The sequence below is a fragment of the Canis lupus genome, chromosome 26 (assembly GCF_048164855.1).
Source record: "Canis lupus baileyi chromosome 26, mCanLup2.hap1, whole genome shotgun sequence".
Taxonomy (NCBI): Eukaryota; Metazoa; Chordata; class Mammalia; order Carnivora; family Canidae; genus Canis; species Canis lupus.
Window position 1 is genome coordinate 28,909,181 of NC_132863.1, and position 20,740 is coordinate 28,929,920.

The 20,740-nt window shown below is 43.6% G+C and overlaps 1 pseudogene; it reads left to right on the forward strand.

The window, feature by feature from the left end:
* The first annotated feature begins 3,787 nt into the window (after positions 1–3,787).
* LOC140618875 (protein Abitram-like) lies at positions 3,788–12,939 on the forward strand (annotated as a pseudogene).
* Positions 12,940–20,740: the final 7,801 nt, after the last annotated feature.

Genomic DNA, 20,740 nt, shown 5'->3' on the forward strand with positions numbered 1-20,740 from the left:
CTGAAACACCCAGGCGCCCCTGTTCTATTTATTCTTAAATTGATTTTGGTAATTTGTATTTTTTAAACTTATATCGGTTTGAAATCATCCTAATTTTCAAGAGATTAATATTGCATTGTGTTAAATGCAACAATTAAAGAGAATAAAGTAGATCTATATATGCTGACATGGAAAAATCTATGACATAATAGGGGAGGGACGCAAGTCTCAGAAAAATGGAAAATCTGTTTTTTAATACAAACTTTTATTTTGGAATTAGAGTCTCATTTTTATATATATAATGGATGTAAAATGGTCTGAGGAGATACCCACTAATATCTGATGGTAGCAGTTTTATATTACCCTTAGTCCCAACCAAGAGATGCCTCTGCCTTGGGCTTGTACTTCCAAGGGGCTTACTTTAGCCCCCTCTAGATGCACCACACCCCACAGGGGACTTACTCTTCTAAAGCCTGAGCCTTCCTTCTAGACCAGGCTCCTATTCCTGGGACCCTGGAATTTTTTCCAGGGTGTGTGGGAACCTCACCCACGTACATCCTCCTGAGGATGATATGACCCCTGCAAGGTCCAACCAGTAACCAAGGAGCACTGTCTGAGGTGGGGAACGAGCTTGGGTGTGAGGTTGGAGACCCCATACATACAGGTGTGCGTGGGGCCCTCGTGGTGCGGACAGAATCAGGTATGGGAGCAGAAGGGTGGCCCTACTGCTACATCCTGGCAAGGAACTCTTGAGACTCCAGGAATTCTAAATTCAAACCTGGTTTTCCAGGTCACATTTTTATTTAAGGGTGTGTCAGCTGGCTTCACAGAAAATACGTAGACACCTGGCATGTGAGCCTCAGTCTGACCTTTGTCCTGGGCCCCTCAAATGTCACGGGAGGCCTCGTTAGTCAAGACACTTCTGGGGAAAGAGGGAGCTTCTGAGGGAGAAGGTGAAAGGGGGTGTTACAGGCTGAATTGTGTCCCCACGCAAATCCATGTGAAAGCCCTAACCCCAGTACCTCAGAACGGTACTGTGTTTGCACATCGGGCCTTTAATGGAGTGATTAAATTAAAATGAGGCTATTAGGGTGGGCCCTCATCCATGCTGGCTGGTGTCCCTACAAGAAGAGGAGATCTGGACACACACAGACACCAGGGGCACACACACAGCAGGACCACGTGAAAAGACAGCTAGAGGCTGACGCCTGTACCCCCAGGAGAGAAGCCTCAAAGGAAACCAACCCTGTAGGCACCTGGATCTCAGATTTCCAGCTTCCCAAACCATAAGACAATACATTTCTGTTGCTTACGTCCGCCCCCCCTCACCCCCAGCCTGTGGTATTTTGTGAGGTAGTCCCAGCAAACAAATTTAGAGGGCTTTCACCTTTTACTCTATCTTTTCTTATGATTTGCCTCTTGTTTCTAAAGCATGTGTATCCGTGCATTATTTATGTAATTAAAAATGCATATTAAAATGCTCTCATCATGCTTATCTGTCATTTCTCTTTCCTGATTGTGCCTTCTCCGTCTGAGTTTTGCCCTCTGATTAGGCTAGCTAGCGGCTTAGCGGCTTATCTGTTTTCCTGTATGGGGTCCTTTCCCCCCCGCAATGAATCAGCTCCTCCATTTATCAATTCTACCTTTGTTGTGTTTTCTGATTCATTAATTTCTACTTGTCTTCATTCTGTCCTTCTTCCCTTGGATTGATTTTGTTACTCATTTTTTATCTTCCTGTGTTGAATGGTTGATTCCATTTTCCTTGTTCTTCTTTTTCAGAAATTTCAACGTTTAGGACTGCATTTTCTGATCAATATGGGTTTAGCTTCATCTTGTTGCTTTTGATGCATAGTGTTTTCCTTCTTCCTTCAATCTGGTTTAGCTTGCAGTTTTTACTTCCTTTTATTCTAGATTGGAATTTTAAATTTTGAGGAGGGGGTTTTGGTCCCATTTCTTCTCTTGTTTTAATTTCTTATTTTATTATTTGGTGGCCAAAGAGATCTCCATATCTATTTTGGGGAGAGGTATTGGTATTTCCTTTATAGCCATGGTCAATTTTTATAAAAACCACATGCAATTTTTTTAATAAAAGCTCTGGTGGGTGTTTCAACAGAAGGTATATTCTCTGTTTGCAGGATACACCATGCAGTACCATCACTAATGTCAGCCTGATTAGTTCTTCGATGCAGATTCTTTGCATTCTTTTGTGACCTGGGGCTCATGGTAAAGACTTTGAGCCACCTTGTTTCAGTGAGATTTAATTTCTTTATGTCTGATTAGCTGGCATCATGCAAGAGTGATGTCAAAGTATCATTCCCACCTGTCCTCTCTTCATCTTGCCCTCAGGTTGTTGGTCTGGATGAGGAGCCCAGAAAACAGAAGGGTGGTAAGGTCACTGGGTCCTCCGTACAGCTCAGATTCCCACCACCCTGGGGCTTGAAGACAGGCGTGAGGCATGATCTTCCCTAACTCATCCTACCTCTGCTCTGAGTCCTTATCTTTCCAAGGAAAGACGTTGGCCAGACCTTTCCAGATCCTCTCACTTACTTTTGGGAAACTAGACCAACATATTATCTGAGAGATAGGCAGAGGCTCTCAAGACGTCCCTTATATCCCTGTATCTGGAAGACACTCTTTTCAATTTGCTCAAATCGCTAAATTCATGATTGACGGCGTGTTCGTCTGTGACTGGCTCCACCATTTGTCTCTGTTGTTGTTGCTGCTGCTGCTGCTGCTGCTGCTGCTGCTGCTGGGGGTCACCAGGGGCCTCCACACAGCCCTCTTCCTCCTCACACTCATTTGAGCCAATTGTTTCTGCCTGTTGCCATATTCTATGAAAGCCAGGAGCTAGATCCTCACTAAATTGAGAGACTATGTGTTGAAGTGTCTGACTCAAAATAAAAGCTATTAACTTTGTGGATCCCTGGGGACACCTCAAAGGTCATTCTAAAACTGGAATTCAATGGGAAGCCCATGTGCCTGCTGATGAGGACAGATGAGGCATGCTAAGATGCTGTTGAGAGAGAACACAGTGGCTTCAAATGTCTCGTGGATGGGGAGATGCTCTGAATGGTGTCTCACACGGGCGACTTAATGTGGTCTTTAGGTAAGCAGCAACCAGGCTTTACTGGTTTAATAATATTCCTTTTATTTTCCTAGGCAGCATCAGGGAATCTGTTGAGTGGTGTACAAACACAGTATTCTCAAAAAACAAAAAAAAACAACAACAACAACAAAAAAACACAGTATTCTCAAACTTTCTTTGCTTTCCCCTTGACCTTTTCCCTTTCTTTTTCTTCTTTCTATTTTGTTATTTGTATTCCTTCTCCTGACCCTGAAACAAATCTGTAAGTACCAGTATTTCTGATGCCCAGGAAATGTTTGTAGGACTCTTTCTCTTTTCCCTTGAATAAGATCTTGCTAGTTCTTTCTTTAGCCATGTTCTTACCTCCTCACAGTCATTTAAGAAACAGAGAAAACTTCTACTTACTTTAACTGGCAATTGTTATATAAAACATTCTTCATGTATTGGTCAGGTTTCACCGGGTATGCTGCAGAACAAACAGCCTCAAGATCTGAGTGGCTTATCCCCACAATGGTTTATTTCTCATTCACATTACCCATCAGCTGGAGTTCTGCTCCAAGTCCTCTCATTCTGGATCCAGTATACAGAAAGAGAGAGAAAATCAAAGTATAAAAGGGACAAGCCAAACAGACCTAATCCCTTTTAAAAAAAAATTTCCAACAGCACCCTCCCCCCCTTTCCTGGTTTGGGTGCAGCCTCATTCTGCAGCCTCCTCCATTCCGCATGGGCAGCGCCTCCAGTCCCTGGAACCTGTGGTGGGTGACAGCCAGCAGCACTGCCACACCAGCGGCTTCCCCCAACATCCCCACCTCTGGTGATTTTGTATCCCAGTGCCTTTACTGAGATACCTCCTGTGAATAACTTTCCTTGGTACCATAAGAGGGCAGTTTTCTGGTAAGTTCCCCCAGCACAGACTACAATGATGTCTCTGCCATGCAGTGAGCCACAACCTTGCCATCTCCAGCAAAGTCTAGATCTCAGCTCTGCAGGGAGAGAATGGGGGAGGGAGGAGCTGTAGCTCAGCTCTAAGAGTAGTGGCTGCTCCTTATCCTGTGTCCTCTTTACTTCTTACTAGCCAATCCCTCATTACTGCAATCCCCTGTTTTGGTTAATAATTCTTTATATAAAACTCTCCCTATTCAAATTACCATGTGGTTTTTCTCTCCTGATTGAAGCCAGACTAATACACCCACCCAGCATTATTGGTTCACGTCTCATTGGCCAAGACTAATTGCCAGTGCTCTTTAGCTGGGTAGGTGGCCACTTCAGCTAATCTGGGGTTCTGCTAATAAGAAAGAAGAGGAGCTGAGGTCTTGCATAGGCAACTGGCAGTGTCTGCTTCAATAGCAATATATACTGATAAGGATACTTTCCAGAGCCCCGAACTTCTCTGTTTTCTAGGACACTTCTCATGACCATACTCGGAGGTAAAAATTCTCACCTGTCCACATCACCAAGCTCATTTCACATCACCCTCTCAGATACCTTGGAACCCATCTCTTGAAAATCTCCTCAATGCAATCTGTTAGAAAAAGGATTAAATATGTAGAAACAAATATTAACAAGTATGATTTGCGCTATTATGGGTATCAGAGAAACCAACTGCCCCACAGTGTCCCCCCAGTCTTTCAGAGGCTCCCATCCCTTCCAGCCCCCCAGAGTCTGCTAGATAGCAATCCCTTTGAGTCTCCTTCACATGGGGGTGCTGACCCAGGGTGTGTCCTGGGCAGCTCCAGGCCCAATCACACTGGCCCCCACAGGCAGGGAGGAATATCCCTTTCTCAGGACACTCCCAGGGCTCTCACGTCATATGCCTATGGTGCAGACATTGCTCCCCATCCCCTCTTCTAACTCAAACACAAGTTCCAGCCAAGATGGAAAGGAGGTAGTAACAGTGGCTTACTATGTGACTTTGGGCAGGTTACTTCCTCTGTACTAATCCTTCAGGGTTTGTTGTGAGCATACAGGAGACAATGAATGAGTCATGCTTGCCAGTGTCAAGGGCACGGTAAGCTCTCAGTAAATGCTAGACATGGGTAGTATTCCTACTATTGTTTTAACAGTTCCTGGCTAGTTTTTCAGAAGAGGGGTCTCTCACTCAGAAGTGGGGATCATCTCTGGCTGAGGGGCCTCTAAGTGAATTCCGGCCACTTTGAGGTCTTGAGGCATCAACAGAGGTCCCTCTGAAGGAACAAGATGGGAGAGCAGGAGGCAGGCAGTTTAAGGAACCAAGCTCTCCTGATGGATGTTAGCCTTGTATTCACAGGAAAGCCAGCACAGTGAGATCTTTCCAGAAGCCTAGAAGCTGCATTCAAAGTGCAGACTGCACTGCCATCTGCTGGCCATGTCTTAGAGTGTAGACTTGAGGGAACATAGGTAACTGGTCACCTAAAATGCTGGTTAATCAGGTAGGTTCCTGCCCCATGCACCCAGGGGTCCTGGAGATGTCCGCATGTTTGTCGAGTGCCTCAGGGGATTCTCTGCAGGCAGTCCAGTGCTCCCACCTCTTCCTATGAAGACACCTCATTTTTCAGTTGTGAACAAAAATGTTCAAAGTGGTGTGATAAACTGAGATGTATTCTCCTGCCCCAAAACACTTAACCTGAATCTAATTGTGATGAAACGCCAGGCAAACCTAAAGAGACTGACTGGCTTGTACTCTTCAAAAATGTCAAGGTCATGAAAGACAATTAAAACTAGGGAGCTGTTACCAACTCAAGCCAACTAAAGAGACAGGACAAGTGAATGCAAGATTTCTGTTTTGCTGTACAGGATGTCATGGGGCAATTGACAAAATCTGAATATGATCTTCCGATAATAGCATCATATCACTGCCAATTTCATGCTTTTGACCCTTGTTCTGTGACTACATAAGAGCACGTCCTTGCTTTTAGGGAACACACATGCAAGTATTTAGGGGTAAAAGGCCACCAGGTCTGCATCTGATGTGCAAACAGTTCAGGAGGAAATATATATGTGTGTTTAGTCTTGGTGAAGGATGTTCAAGAATTCTTTGCACTGTTTTTGCAACTTTTCTTACAGCCTGAAATTATAACCAAATATGTTTAAGATTTTTCTCACAGCCTTCCTGAGAAAATAAAGGGTGACAAAATGCCACCATACGTTCAGTTATGCACTCCAACAGGAACACTTCACAGCTGGGAGCTACGCTTGCTGTGACCAGAACGTACCGTATAGGCTTGTGCAACCACCATGCTGTACATCTGCAGCCACTGTGACATCCTGTGTCAACTATACAGTTGTGTGTCAACTATAAATTAATTAAATAAAACAGGAACACCCCAGCTTTTTATGGCACCTCAAGAGATACCAGGCATGTCCTAGTTATTTTTCAAGGCTTTCCCCATTTATCCTCACCACAATCCTATGGTAAAGATGCTATTATTCCTCATCAGTTTTCAGAAGAGGAAACCTTCACTCCACATAGCTATGCACCAAGGTCACACAGCTAACAAGTGATGAAACTGGGATCTAGAGTCCTAAAAACCCAACTAGCAGCAGGTAGGGTCTACCACTCTAGATGACTACAGGTCACATCACTGTTGAAAGTCCTCATTGCCCTTCTCACTGCCTCCAATATCCCTCCCCTACTTCCTCTTCTGGGCTGAGTCACCTCCACGCCAACCCCCCCCCGCCCCCCCCCCCCCCCCGCAGCCCATGCCCTTCCATGGGAGTGCTCTCTCCCTCTTCTGCTGTCCTATGGTTTTATAGCATCCCTCTCTCCAAGATTCCCACTCTTCCTCTTCCACTATAATTCCTTTGACAGAGGCAGAAAAGTGTAGCTTTTGCTAGCTCCAGCTACAGACTTAGACCTGGTGTCAAAACCCAGCTCTGCCATTTACTGGCTGGGTGATCCTGGGCAAGTCGCTTACCTCTCTGAGCATCTTAGAAGCAAAACAGAGCTGTATAAGCCAACTCATTATGAAGAGAAAGTGAGCCAAACTATACAAAACCTCTCACATAACATCTGGCAAGCAGTAAGCACTCAGTAAATGATAGCTCCTATTCCTATGTCCTTTCTCCATGACTGTTTTAAATTTCTCAGATAAATTAGTTATAAGCAGGTGTCAAAGTTTTATTTCAATCTTACCACAGAGCCAAGTCACAGTTCTCTTTTGTTAAGGACATTTTGCAGGAAAAGAGAATGGTTGGATAATCACTATTAAACTGAATACAAGACAAAGAATGTCTAATAATCAGCTGAATGTGTGGGTAGCTGATTTCCCCAAAGAGGTTTTAATCTTGTTAAAGTTTATCAGAAAATTGCTTAAGCATTTATCAGGAATGCTAATTTCCTCCCACAAGGAGGCTGTGCATTGCATCAAGCAAGAGAGTTCTACACCAGACCGTGATTGGGGCACTTTTTTCTTAATCACACCCGTAATAATTAAGGCTGACATTTCTTGAGGGCTCACTAGGCACCCAGGCCTAGTAGATCCTGTTAGCAGATCTTGAATGCAGCTCATCATTGCCGCCTGCTCACATGGAACATGCTCCCACATAGTTCAGGGTCAGACTATGTGGGCAGCTGCTAACTGCTGATGGAATGGGTGAATGGGAGCAGTAGCCATCATGTCCCAGGCCTCTGTGCAATGTGGGGCACACACCCTGTCCTGCCCTCCACACCACCAAGATGGAAATAAATGGGTTTGTGAAAGTAGAAACCATCCACTGCTTCTCCAGTTTAATGGGGTGTTAAGTAGGTGCTATTTAGGAAAGTGTGATGTGGTTAGGCTTTCTGGGCCAATACTGTCAAGTGGGGCCTTTACCAGCTAGATGACAAGGTGCTTTATTCTGGCCTTAAAGCCCAGCAGAGCAACCAAGGGCTCATTACCAAGCATGGATGCCTTTTCTCTGACAGACAATAAAGAGTCGGATCCAAGTTGCTCGTTAGCTTCTTTGGGGATTTGTTAGACATCTTGCTACTGTTTGAACAAACAGATGGACTTGGCTCTTGGCTTCAAGGATATTTGGAAGGAGTAGATCTGCCTACCCATTGTGAAGAGCAAAACACCATATCCAAATGGGGTGCACTGTGTCCGAGTTAGTTTGAGATGAGGTCAGTGGTCCTCAAAGTGTGGTACCCTGACTAGCAGCAGCAGCATCACCTGGGAACTTGTTAGAAATGAGAATTCTTGGTCCCCACCCCAAAACTACTGAGTCAAAAACTCTGGAGTGAGGCCCAGAAATCTGTATTTAAGCAGGCTGTCTAGGTGGTGTGGATATATATTCTAGCTAGAGTAGAGTCAGGCTATCGTATTTGTGTTGCTTTTCATCTTCACTCTCTTCCTATCTTCTCCCACCCATCCTCCCCTCTAAACCAACAACTTCTCAGAAGCCCCTGGGGTTCCATCTAAGCACCCTAGCTGGGTTGTGAGACCCCATGGACCACAAGGAAGATGGAAGATTATCACCAAGCTCCCAAAAATGGTCACGTTCTCCTAGCTGAATGTTGGTGAGCAAGCCTGCCTGGATAAACTAGAAAACACCGTGATGGCCATCTGAGGCCATGGCTCCGTATGCTTCTGGGGCAGAAACAAGACCAAGCCTCAGTTTGGAGTCTATGATGTTCTGCAGCCAGCCTTAGCTTCACAGAGATGTTTGAAGTAAAATGGCATAGGCAAGGAACAGCCACCGGAAGAAGCTAAGAAGTAACCACAGGTGACCATAGAGAAGCCTGGAGCAATGGAGCCATTCAGAGAAAAACAAAACAAACAGCTGCAGGACAAATCTATTAAAACATATCAGCAATTTCTAAAGACTCAAATGGATTTTCTGCAGAGCTGGGCTGATATTCAGTGAATGTTTGAGGATACAGTAACTCCTGAAGGCCAGAGAACTGGAGACGCTCAACTGCAAAAGGATGTTACAGTTGATTATTTCAATAAGCATTTGCCAAGTGCCAACAGGTCACCATGATGCAGGCTGGATTTTAAACAGAGGACAGATCTGGTACCTCACTCTGGTGAGGTACCGTGGTCCCTTCTGGCAAGCTCTGCAGCCAGCTCCTCAGCAACTCATGTGGTTGGGTCTGCTCAGACCCCTCAAGATCCCAGGATATCTCGGGGAAACTAAATTCCAAGGCCCCCTGCTATGGACCATATTATGTCCCTTCAAAATTTATATGTTGAAACCTAACCCCCAGTGTAACTATTTGGAATAAGGAAGTAATTAAGGCAAAATGAGGTCATCAGGGTAGAGCCCTGATCTAGTTGGATTAGTGTCCTTACAAGAAGAGACACCAGTGAGGTCTCTCTCTTTCCCTCTCTCTTCCTCCCTCTCTCTCTCTACCATGTGAGGACACAGTGAGAAAATGGCCATCTGCCAGCCAGGAAGAGAGCCCTCACCAGAAACCAAATTGGCTAGTACCTTGACCAGGACTTGGCCTCCAGAACCAAGAAAAAATGAGTTCTGTTGTTTAAGTCACCCAGTCTCTGATATTTTGTTATGACCGCACAGCTGACTCAGGACCCCCCACCCCAACTCTGCCCAGCCACTACAGGTTAGCATTGAGAACTGTCCCAGAGGGGTGCTGAATTGCAAGAAAGGTCAACAATTCCCTCCTTGACTTCTTGTTCTCTCTAATCCACCTTCCCCCTCCAAACCTGAGTCCAGAGAAGGGAAATAGGGCACTCATCTTAGCCATTCATTTCCTGCTCCTCTATTCTCCTTCCTCAACCTCTGGAGGTCAAAAAGGTGATAGGCTTTTCTTTTGTGGCTCCTAATTATATCTTCTTTTTTCCTGACTCCAGCTAAGCCTTAATGGTGGACAGCGGTCCCTACTCCACATCCCTGAAAATTTCAACTGGGACAGATTCTCCAAGTTTGCTTACTGATACAGGAATTTGGAGAACTGGCCTTGCAAGGCTATTTTCCTGTTGTATAATCTGATTTTTGAATGGCAAGAGCTGGAGTTGTGTTCCTTGGCATTCTTTGTATAACAGATTTGAATCTCCACTTGGCCAGAAAGATACCTAGGGTGTAATGGAGAAAAAGATTATGGCTAGGAAAGACAAAAGAGAAAATCACATCAAAATAAAAAGAAGAGGGGGCAGGGGTAGTGGCACCCGTGGTCACCATGGCCAACCACCCCAGATGGGGTGGGGGTAAGGGTTGGAACCAACTGTGCCGTCGCTTGTGGATTGTTACTTCACTCTCTGGTACAAAGCCAATGTCAAAGGCAACCCCCATGCGGACCACTGTACACTATCGCACTGCAGCCGAATATGTGTCATCACATTGGCAGGCTCTCATCCAGTTCTTCAAAGTGGAAAAGCAACTAAAAGCATCTCCTACATTTCTATACAATAACAATGAAACTGAAGAAAGAGAAATTAAGGAATTCATCCCATTTACAATTGCACCCAAAAACTTAAGATACCTAGGAATAAAGCTGACCAAAGAGGTAACTGATCTATACCCTAAAAACTACAGAACACTTCTGAAAGAAATTGAGGAAGACAGAAAGAGATGGAAAAATATCCCATGCTCATGGATTAGAAGAATTAATATTGTGAAAACGTCAGTGCTACCTAGGATAATTTACACATTCAGTGCAGTCCCTATCAAAATACCATGGACTTCTTCAGAGAGTTGGAACAAATCATCTTAAGATTTGTGTGGAATCAGAAAAGACCCCAAATAGCCAGGGGAATATTGAAAAAGAAAACCAGAGCCGGGGGCATCACAATGCTGGATTTCAAGTTGTACTACAAAGCTGTGATCATCAAGACAGTGTGGTACTGGCACAAAAACAGACACATAGATCAATGGAACAGAATAAAGAACCCAGAAATGGGCCCTCAACACTATGGTCAACTAATATTCGACAAAGCAGGAAAGACTATCCACTAGAAAAAGAACAGTCTCTTTAATAAATGGTGCTGGGAAAATTGGACAGCCACGTGCAGAGGAATGAACCTAGACCACTCTCTTGCACCACACACAAAGATAAACTCAAAATGGATGAAAGATCTAAACATGAGACAAGAATCCATCAAAATCCTAGAGGAGAACACAGGCAGCACCCTTTTTGAACTTGGCCACAGCAACTTCTTGCAAGATATATCTCTGAAGGCAAGAGAAACAGAAGCAAAAATGAACTATTGGGACTTAATCAAGATAAAAAGATTCTGCACAGCAAAAGAAACAGTCAACAAAACTAAAAGACAACCTACAGAATGGGAGAAGATATTTGCAAATGACGTATCAGATAAAGGGCTAGTATCCCAAGATCTATAAAGAACTTATTAAACTCAACAACAGAGAAACAAACAATCCAATCATGAAATGGGCAAAAGACATGAACAGAAATTTCACCAAAGAAGACATAGACATGGCCAACATGCACATGAGAAAATGCTCCACATCACTGGCCATCAGGGAAATACAAATCAAAACCACAATGAGATACCACCTCACACCAGTGAGAATGGGGAAAATTAACAAGACAGGAAACAAGTGTTGGAGAGGATGTGGAGAAAGGGGAACCCTCTTGCACTGTTGGTGGGAATGTGAACTGGTGCAGCCACTCTGGAAAATTGTGTGGAGGTTCCTCAAAGAGTTAGAAATAGATCTAGGGGATCCCTAGGTGGCTCAGCGGTTTAGCGCCTGCCTTTGGCCCAAGGTGCAATCCTGGAGTCCCAGAATCGAGTCCCACATTGGGCTCCCAGCATGGAGCCTGCTTCTCCCTCCTCCTGTGTCTCTGCCTCTCTCTCTCTCTCTCTCTCTCTCTCTCTATGTCTATCATGAATAAATAAATAAATAAATCTTAAAAAAATAAAAATAAAAATAGATCTACCCTATAACCCAGCAATTTCACTACTGGGGATTTACCCCAAAGAAACAGATGCAGTGAAACACCGGGACACCTGCACCCCAATGTTTATAGCAGCAATGTCCACAATAGCCAAACTGTGGAAGGAGCCTCGGTGTCCATCGAAAGATGAATTGATAAAGAATATAAAAATAGTGAAAGGGATTAAAGGGGAAAGGAGAGAAAATGAGTGGGAAATATCAGTGAGGGTGACTGAACATGAGAGACTCCTAACTCTGGGAAATGAACCAGGGGTTGTGGAAGGGGAGGTGGGTGGAAGGTGCGGGTGACTGGGTGACAGGCACTGAGGGGGGCACTTGGCAGGATGAGCACTGGGTGTTACGCTATATCTTGGCAAATCAAACTCCAATAAAAAATATACAAAAAATTAATTAAATTAAATGAAAAAATAAAAAAATAAAAGCATCTCTTATAAAATCAGTACTAACTGTAGCAGACTTCAGAACAAAGTCTCTGGGAAATTTAAGCGAAGGGACAGTTTCTTTCTTTTTTTTTAAGATTTTATTTATTTATTCATGAGAGACACAGAGAGAGAGAGAGAGAGAGAGAGAGAGGCAGAGAGAGAAGCAGGCTCCATGCAGGACTCGATGCGGGACTCGATCCCGGGACTCCAGGATCATGCCCTAAACCACTGAACCACCCAGGGGTCCCTGAAGGGACAGTTTCTAACAAAGCCTGCCCCTCTGTGTGAGATTTACTGCTCAGATGGAGAATACAGCACATCTAGCTGCAGAGGACGGTTGATGGAAGGGAATGGAAACACTGTCCATAAGCCATCTATTCTGCAAGAGAAGCCATCCACTGAAGGCTACATTGCAGTTAGTGTTTCCCAAATTTGAAGAACGTGAAAGCATAATAATGGAAGGGTTACTGACACAGAAAACAGTATGAAGAAGCTGCGGTGAAGCGCATTAATGCCACGACAGCTACATCACAGGCCCTGGGATGGAGTAACGAGCAGAGCAGCGTGCTTAGCCCTCCCTGGCCTGGTCTGCGCGCTGAAGGCCAGCACATGTGAAGCGCTTCACACCCAGCCATCTGCAGAGAGGCCTGATCTTAAAACTTAACCTCGTTTCCCCTCTTTGTCTTATATAACGAGCCTTGGTTCCCATTTTGGCCTCGGCCTCCCACATCTGCCCTGCCCGTGTCCTCACCCTGTTCTGTTGCTTTTCTAACAACTGGCAAGCAGAGGATGTTTTTCTGATTAAAAATAAGGCACCCTGAGGAAAATTTGGACAAGACAGATAAGCATTAAGTAGAAATAATTCACCCATCGTCCTATAACCCCCTGGTAAATACTACATTTTGACATGCTGCGGTTTGAACGCTATGGCATGGTTATTGTGTTTGCCTCAGTTTTCCTTCAGTTTGAAGTGGAAAAAATGGGCCTTTTTTTTTTTTTTTTTTTTTATCCAATTTGCTTCCAAATAACACTACAGAAAAGGCTAGCACAACCTTTTCAGTCCCAGGTCTTCTCTCTTTAGGTCATAGGGCGGAGCATAGAGTATACATAGCTCTGGACTGCCCCTCTGAAACAAAGTCAAATGTAACACTGTGGCTTCCTAAATGAGGGATTCAGGAAAAGGCTTGGAATTCTGCAAAGAGCTTTCCCAACATGGAAGTATTCTCATGCAGTGGGAAGCTGCTTACTGCAGTACGTACAGTGTAGCTGCTCAGCCTCACACTCCAGCTGCAGGTTAGCTGGCCAAGAAGTTACCGAGAAGTTGCCAGAACCCAAAGACATAGGTGCCTTTGAATGGAACAAAAACTTTCACATCATCTAAACTAAACACAGAACTGACTTATGGTTTAAAATTGTCTACTTATTTACACTCAATTTCAAATAAAAGGACTTTTTAAATTGTTATTTTTTCCTTAAAGGCTACAACATGTGTACATTTAAATATCTCTGTAAATAAAACAGAAGAATGTCATATTAGAAAAAAGAAAGAAAGAAAGACAGAAAGACTACCCTATTTTAAGTATATATATATGCTCAAATATTTTTTTACTCAAATATTTTTTTTAAGTTTTATTTATTTATTCATGAGAGACACAGAGAGGCGGAGACACAGGCAGAGAGAGAAGCAGGCTCCATGCAGGGAGCCCGACATGGGACTGGATCCCGGGTCTCCAGGATCACGCCCTGGGCGGAAGGCGGCGCTAAACCGCTGGGCCATCCGGGCTGCCCTGCTCAAATATTTTTTAACAAAAAAATTACATCATGTTTTATATACTTCTGTGCTCCTAGCCTCATTCATCTACAAATATCTCCTTGCCCTTCATCTTGGCACACAGAGATCTCTCTCATTCTCTACCTCTATGGTCCCAGCCAGCAGCATGCCTACCCTAGAGCACTGCCTCAGTCTCCTACCTGGCCACCCTGCTTCCACTCTTGTCCTGCCATTCTCTGCTTTCCAAACAGGAAAGAGGATCTTTAAAAAACAAATAAACTAACAAAAACACCATAAAGACAGCAATAAGACAAAACTCCAGCTAAGAACAACTGGAAAAGGTAGATAAAATATAAAAGACATACTTTTAAAGACGCCTGAAAGTTCCAGAGTCCAAAAGCACTAGAGGCGTTGAGTTGTGGTGATGGGGAAAACCTTAACCCCTTCTGGAGAGGGTAGCTGAGCATGTGCCCCCTCTTTTTTTGCTGGGACCACTGTCAATCTTATGTGGGCTGGAGGCTGCAGATCTGGGTTTGACTCCTGACGGGAGTCCAAAAAATGTTAAATTATACCTATGGCTCATGTTACATTTCTACTGTACAGCTAAACTAAGATCATGAGGTTTGGGGAACAAAGACTGTCTAAGACTACACATGTCAGGATGTACCCACTGTGTGAGGAACTATATGTCCTTTGTTTTAGAACAGCTTTATTGAGATGTAATTCACATACCATAAAATTCACTCCTTTAAAATGTATAATTCAGTGTTTTTTAGTATTTAGTACAAACATCACCATTATCTAATTCCAGAACATGTTCATCACCCCCAAAGAAATAACTGTAACTCTGAATAACCTAAAACAACTCTAAGCCTAAAACAACTTTGAGCCTTTTAACAACTTCAGATCTTTTCCATTTGGGGGCTCCTGGAACTATTAAAAATTGAAGAAATTCTATATAGGTTTACAGGTTTGATTTACACAATGTGTAAAAATTTAGATACTTATATTTAACATATAAATACTATTAAAATATCATACAAAAATGCCGTGAAAAATAACTGTGCTTAGCTAAATATGGAATCTTTTTTTAAAACATTACTTCACAGTGCACCAGAAGCAAAGTTGGTCCAGTAATGAGACGCAAATTTATCTTTGCAGATTAGCTTCTGAGAGTTCAAATCAAGAGGTCCCTAGAGAAAAGAGGCCCAATCAAATATGGCCTTTTTTTCACTGCTGCCCACCCCTAGCATTCTGGGCCTTGCTAAGGTTATTTTGGGATTATGAAATACTTTTATAAGTGTTATCAATGCAGACCCAAAAAAGTACACCAAAAAGGACTGACTTTTATTAAAAATTAGGGGGAAAAGCTATTTTTTTAAATTTGGGAGATCATGTGATGAATTTCACCCATCCCTTCTTAGACCAAGGCCAATTTTTTCAATCTCATATGCCCAGAGGCCCCTTCCCCACCAGCTTCAAATGCTCCTTTACTGAGAAAATACAAGGAATGAAGAAATTGAAGCATCTCTTGGCTACTGGACTGTAGTAACCAGTCTCCACATGGGACCAACCTCTCTCCCTTGGTCAGTGTAAGGCCTTATGAAGTTTAGGTTTTGTCCTAAGAGATATGAGGAGTCTTCAAAGTGTCTTCAACCAGGAAGTGACATCATCAGATTAACTTTTTTTATAGGATGGCTCTGGTTGCTATGTGGCAAGTGGACTACAAGGGAGCAAGAATGGAATCAGGGAGACTAGATAAGAAGATATTTGCCATGGTCCAGGTAAAAATATAGGGATAGCTTGGACAAGCAATGGTAATGGTAAGAGGTGGTCCAATTCTGGACACTAGCACTGACATGACTTGCTAATGAACTGGAGAAAGTCTGATGAGAAGAAGATCCTCAATGACTTGGCTTCATTACTGTATGGATGTGTGAAGGAGCCCCTTGAGGTGCCTACCAGATATCATGTGGAGATGTTGGGCAGAAATTTGGTGCTATGAGTCTGGAGCTGGAAATATAACATGAGCCTTAAACAAATAGAAGATATTAAAAGCCAAGAGACTAGATGAGGTTACCCAAGAATGAGAAATGAGAGGAAGGCCCAGACCAGAGCCCAGAACACTCCCAACATTTAGAGGTTGGGAAGAGGAACAGGTGTGAGCAAAGGGCCTTGAGAAGAAATGGTAAGTGAGGTAGGAGACAGTGAAGGAGAAGGTGTTGTCCCAAAAGCAAATGTTTCAAGGAGGGAAGGATCAGCTGTCGAATGCTACTGAGATACTGGCCCATTTGAAGGATGAGAACTGATCATGGGTGCAGAATGATGGAGGTGACTTCAAGGAGAACAATGTTCATACAGTGGTGAATCTGAAACATGACTATTGTGAATTTAGAGAATAATAAGAAAGAGATAGTAAAGGAGTTTTGCTGAGAGCCACTAATTTCCTATTTGCCCTTACTGAGGTACACTTACTCTTCCACTCTGCTCTGTGGCCAGGGAGCTGATCTGTGTGGACCACAGCAATGGGCTCCTTACCCTCTGGCTTCTGAGGGGGTCTGGCAGGGTCTGAGAGGGAGGACAATGATTGGGGCGTCCTCCATAGGAGGCCTCTCTACAACTCTCTTCTCAGTTCCAGCAACTGTGTCCTCTCTTCTCTTCCTGCGCCTGAGGTAGAGCAGCTCAGCTGTCACTAACTCCAGGTTCCTGCACTGTCCCTGTGGCTTCTCTATGCCTTGCTCTTTCTTTTGAAAGCAGTCCCTTTGGGGCACCTGGGTGGCTCAGTGGTTGAGCATCTGCCTTTGGCTTGGGGCATGATCCCAGGGTCCCAGAGTCGAGTCCCTCACCAGGATCCTTGTGTGGAGCCTGTTTCTCCCTCTGCCTGTGTCTCTGCCTCTCTCTCTCTCTCTCTCTCTCTCTCTCTGCCTCTCATGAATAAATAAATAAAAAATTAAAAAAAAAAGAAAGCAGTCCCTTTGTAATTAAACCCTCCATGAATTGTCCTAACTTAAATGTGTCCTCCATTTCCTGTTGAGAGGCCGACTTATATAAGCTATAAGCCAAGAATTGAGCAGGTATCTGGAAACCTTAAAAAGAAAGCAAAATAACTTTGTTATTATGACAAGTGTCCATATATATTATAGTAGAGAGAACTTTAAAATAAACTCCCAAGGACTCATTACTCAGCTTGAGCAACTAATTTATGGGTTCTCTGATTTTCCCTAATTCCTGCCTGCTCCCCACCATTGCCACTGGATTCTTTTTTTAAGATTTATTTATTTATTTTATTTGAGAGAGAGAGAGGGAGCAGGGTGGGGGAGGGGGAGAGAATCTCAAGCCCACTCCACCCACCGCAGAGCCCAATCCCACCCCCCTAGCACCATGACCTGAGCTGAAACCAAGAGTTTGCACACTCAACCAACTGAGCCACCCCGGGCAGCCCCTGGATTATTATATTTTTTAAAGATTTTATTTAGAGAGAGAGCACACATGCATGAGAGCAGGGGGAGAGGCAGAGGGAAATAGAGAGAGAATTCCAAGCAGACTCTGCACTAAGCACAAAGCTAAACATGGACTCAATTTCACCACTCTGAGATCACAACCCGAACCAAAATCAAGAGTCAGATGCTTAACTGACTGAACCACCCAGGTGCCCCACCACTGGATTAGTTTAAAGCAGATCCTGGACATCCTGGACATTAATCCATAAGTAGTTCAGTGTGGATCTCTAACAAAGTAGAGCATTGTTTACATAACCACAATGCCATTATCACACTTAAAAGTAAGTACTAAATTGGGGCACCTGGGTGGCTCAGTCAGTTAGGCATCCAACTCTTGATTTTAGCTCAGGTCATGGTCTCAGAGTCATTTGGTCAAGGCTCTGCATTGAGTGTAGAGCCTGCTTAAGATTCTCTCTCCCTCTCCCTCTGCCCCTCCCTCACCACCTCCCCTGCTTGCACGTATGCATGCTCTCTTTCTCTCTAAAAAAAAAAAAAGTTAATACTAAATCACTAATATCATCAAAATACCTAGTCAGTGTTCATATTTCTCCAAATTATCTCATCATTTCTATGCTACTCAGTTGGTATGTGCCAGGATCCATACATCCAGGATCCAGAATCTCTCAGGAATCCTAAAGCTTCTAAGAGTCCCCTACATCTGCTTTTTACCTTTCTCATTCTTTGTTTGAAGAAATCAGATCATTTATCCTGTAGAATTTCCCATTTTTCATTTTTCTAACTGCATTTCTATGGGGTCATTGAACATGTATCTCTTCTTCTGCACTTTCTGTAAATTATTAATAAGATTTAGTGGCTGGTCTGATTTAGATTTAAGTTTGTGGCAAAAAAATAAAATACTCCTAGGTGTCTCTGTGTATTTCTATTATATCAAGAGTTACACCATACCTTTTCAGGTGCAGTGAGTACACCTACTATGCAGATCTCAATTTCTAAATACCATTCTCCACTAAAAGGATCCAGGCTACTTAGAGAAAGGGCTGATACCAAGGCTGGTGCAGGAAAAGTATGAAATGAATGTGAAGTATCTTCTTTTTTTTAAGATTTTATTTATTTATTCATGAGAGACACAGGGAGAGAGACAGAGACATAGGAAAAGGAAGAAGCAGACTCCCCACAGGGAGCCCAATAGTAGACTCGATCCCAGGACCCCAGGATCACTACCTGAGCCAAAGGCAGATGCTCAACCGCTGATCCATCCAGGTGCTCCAAGGAGTATCTTCTAGCACCACAAAGTAAGGACATGGTCAAAGGATGATAGAGACACATTGAAAGGACATACAAGCCTGCTTCAGTGGTCTCCCATTGGACACATCTGGGATATTTCAAGCATCAAACTAAATAATAGTATTAATGAATTAGAACTCATGGAATAAAGATCCATTAGTCCATATGGATATAAATAGATAGGTGAGTAAAGAAGAAGAAAATTCTCTTCCCCTATAGTAAAATGTCAATGAGTAGGTAACTTTACCTCTTGGTAGCTTTTTATTTTGAGATAATTTAAAAGTCACACAAAAGCTGCAAAAATAGAACAAAAATCTCCTATCTACATTTCACCAAGATTCCCCAATTGTTAACAATCTCCTATATTTAGTTTATCTACCAAAACATAAAGTTATATACTCGCAGTTGAATTGTAGTATGTAAATTTCTACCCCCATTTCCCCTCCAGCGTGTCCATGTGCACACATGTTGGCCAAGATCTGAGATAACATCCTTACAGTAATTTCTTGGCAGTGAAATGAATGGGTCCAAGTAACTTAAACTTAAAGATGATCACACTGTCCTCTGTATCAGCTTCCTAGAGCTGCTGTAACAAATGACCAGAAACTTCATGACTTATGACAACAGAAATTTATTCTCTCCCAGCTTTGGAAGCCAGAAGTCTGAAGCCAAAGTGTCACCAGGGCTATGATTCCTCCAAAGGTTCTAAGAAAGGATCCTTCTTTGCCTCTTTCAGCTTCTGGTGGCCCCTGGCGTTCCTTGGCTTGTGACAGCATCCCTCCAGTCTCTGCCTCTGTCTCCCTGTGGATCTCTCCGTGTGTCTTCTCCTCTCCTTACAAGGACACTGTCTTTGGATTTAAGCCCCAACCTAGTCTAGTACGATGTCACCTCTCTCCTTACCTTAATGATATCTGCAAAGACCCTATTTCCAAATACAGTCAGTCTGGGGTTCTCACGTGGATTTTGGAGGGACACTAGTCAATCCACTACACCTCTCTGAAACGTGCAAATTTACACTCCAGCAACAGAGTGCTCATTTGGCCCCATATTGCTAACTCTCAGTAGCATCCATATTGTTCAGCTTTTAAAACTTTTTGTTGCCCAAGCCCAGTCCCAGCTCCACTGAACCAGATCAATTCGTAAGAATTTCCCTGGAAAAGCAAGTGCCTGACCACAACTTCAATTCCTGTTCCAGTTCTCTTGTCCTGCAGCTGCCGCTGGTCCACTGTGTTCCTACATCTGCCCTGGGTGACTTCCAACATTGCTGGAAGGAAGAGGAAGTGCTCCCCCACAAATATCCCTTCTTTAGTCTGCATGGCAGTGAGAGAGGAAAAGCCCCATCCATTCCACTGAGGAGGACCTGTGACCTGCCATGCAAACACATTCAGGCACCTACGCCCTGGCAACCACGATAGTTTGCAGGGGAAACCAACCACGAGAGGACAATCTGGCAGCTTTTAAGATCCATGCCACCACCTTCCTTGCATTTCTAAGAACATTGTGATTTCCAATGTCTCTTTCTTTGGGTTTAGCACTTCTACTTCCTTCATCTGCCACAACCCTGGGAGGTCACCATGTTTGTCCAGGTTTTATAAAAGGAATGCAAACATTTACAGAGCAGATAAACTTTCTCCAGGTCTCTACCAGTTGTGGCAGAACTGGTATCCTCAGCACATCACATGACACTCTTCTGATAAACATTTCTTCTTCCCAGTGTTCTCAATGCTCTTGTGGGTTAGATTGAGCTAATACAGATTGGCTGAGATCACCTTCATTTGCCTCTTGGGTCCACAAATCTCTCTTTTTTTTTTTTTAAGATTGTATTTATTTATTCATGAGAGACACAGGGAGAGAGAGAGAGAGAGAGAGAGAGAGAGGCAGAGACACAGGCAAAGGGAGA